The sequence below is a fragment of the Pyxicephalus adspersus genome, chromosome 1 (genome assembly GCF_032062135.1).
Source record: "Pyxicephalus adspersus chromosome 1, UCB_Pads_2.0, whole genome shotgun sequence".
NCBI classification, from domain to species: Eukaryota; Metazoa; Chordata; class Amphibia; order Anura; family Pyxicephalidae; genus Pyxicephalus; species Pyxicephalus adspersus.
The window spans coordinates 114538096-114540284 of NC_092858.1; positions in this window are offsets into that span (position 1 = coordinate 114538096).

Sequence of the window (2189 nt, forward strand, 5' to 3'; positions counted from 1 at the left end):
CATGGAAATGATTTTGCGATCATCCACCACTGTTGTCTTCTGTGGGCATTCAGGTCTTTTGGCGTTGCTGAGTTCACCAGTGCTTTGTTTTGTGGATTTTGCCATTCATAATATTGTAGCATTTTCTCAGATGTTTTTTTTTCTGTTTTTGCAGCTTAATGATGGCTTGTTTCACCTACATGGAGAGCTCCTTTGACCACATGACCTTTTATCTGCTTAATTGACAATGACATAACGAAGGAAATGCCTACACCAGCCCATGAAATAGCCTTTGAGTCAATTGTACAATTACTTTTGAGCCCCTGAAATTAAGTGATTGTGTAAAAAAAGGGCTTTAGTTCCTCACATTTTTAGCAATCTTTTTGTTCAACCCACTGAATTAAAGCTGAAAGTCTGCAGTTTACCTGCATTTGAGTTGTTTCATTTAAAATTAATTCTGGTATTGTACAGAACCAAAATTAGAAAAAAGTGGACCTAACTGTATCTATGTGATTCTAATTGAGTACTAATATATTTGTAGAACAGATTTTATGTTCCTCCTGAGGAAGTGACCAAGGTCACGAAACGCGTCGAGGAAAAGAATGATATGTCAATGTAATCAGGACAACATGAACATAAGTCTGGAAAAACTATTTTTAAAATATTTTATTAAAGTTGGTTTTAGTAAAAAATATAATTGTAAATTGTTGTTTTCTATGCAACATCAGTCAGTAAAGTATGTGATTAAGTAGGACTTTAAAGTCCCTTCTTCCTTTCCCTATTTGAATGTTTGTTCTCAGTGTCGATAGAAAAATCCTAGCAAAATATTTCTTCTTTAGTGGCAGGCAATCAGTTGTAAAGCAATCTGCTCGATTCAAGGTAGAAGTACATTTTCGACAGTGTTATCTATTTAGGAGGCCTTGGTGAGATGCAGGCCTGCTGGTTGGAGGAAATATCTGGCATTGCATCAGGTGAAAGCTTTTAATTGGGTGAATCATGAATATCTCCGGTTGCTGCTTGGCAGATACGGCTTATATTCTAAGTTTATTGATTGGCTAAAAGTCTTCTATGAGGTGGCAGAAAGCTTTCCACTTGAGAACGGTTGGGTTGGTAAAGTTTTTTGACATTAGCGTGACTGGGAGCGTGGTGGGAATGTGACAGGGATGCCCACTGAATCCCCTGTTATACTTGTTCACAATTGAACCTTTCATTCAAAGGCTAGAGAGTGGACCTTTGTGTGGGATTCCTTTGAGCGTTGCTGATAAGCCCTTTTGAGAGTAATTGCCTATGCCAATGATGAATCTGTTATTATCTCTGGGAGAGATGAGGCACAGGTGGTAGACTCAGAGTTTGAGCAGTATGCAGAGGCCTTGGGTTCTAGGATCAACCATGACAAGTTTTCTGGATGGTTAGGGAAGGCGAGAAGGTGTTTTGATCCCCCGGATACCTTCTCAATACCTCAGGAGGAAGGTAAAATTTGAGAATTCAATTTCAGCCAGTTGATTATAACCTGCTAAATTGGGAAAGTAAGCTGGAAATTGCAACTTCCAAGATAGAAAATTGGAAGAATTGGAGAATATCATACAGAGAAAGGGTTGATCTGATCAAAACATACCTGGTTCAGAATTTTTTGTTTATATATACAGCTACTTCTTCCAGATGTTCTGGGGAAACAGGATGAACCTGGTAAAGAGGAATGTGACCTACCTATTAAAAAGGAAAGGTGGCTTAGGTATGGTCAACCAGGTGGTTTTCTTTTTTATTCTATTAATTAGGTTTAATTTTAGTAATATGATTGCTGAGAATCCTCCTGGATGGGTGGGGATTTTGCAGTTTTTTTGCAGCAAAATTATAATGTAAGAGGTGGGGGACTTATCACACAACAGGAGGGGGGGTATAGAATGGTAGGTAGGTAGTGAGGGTTTTAAGAGAGAGAATAAGATGGGTAGGCAAGTTTGAAAAATTTAACCAATGAGGGTTGAAGAAGTGGAGCAGGAATGGATAGTTAACCACACATTTCCTTCCTTCTAACACAACTGTTTAAATAGAAGGTATTCTAGTCACTTTCAGGAAATACTACATACATACTACTAAATACTACAGGCAAGGCTAAAGTGATAAGCGCTGCACATGGTGGCACGTGGCAAGTAGGTCCTGCAGGCATAACCATGCACAACGATTTTGCTACTGAGAATAGCACATGTGATTTA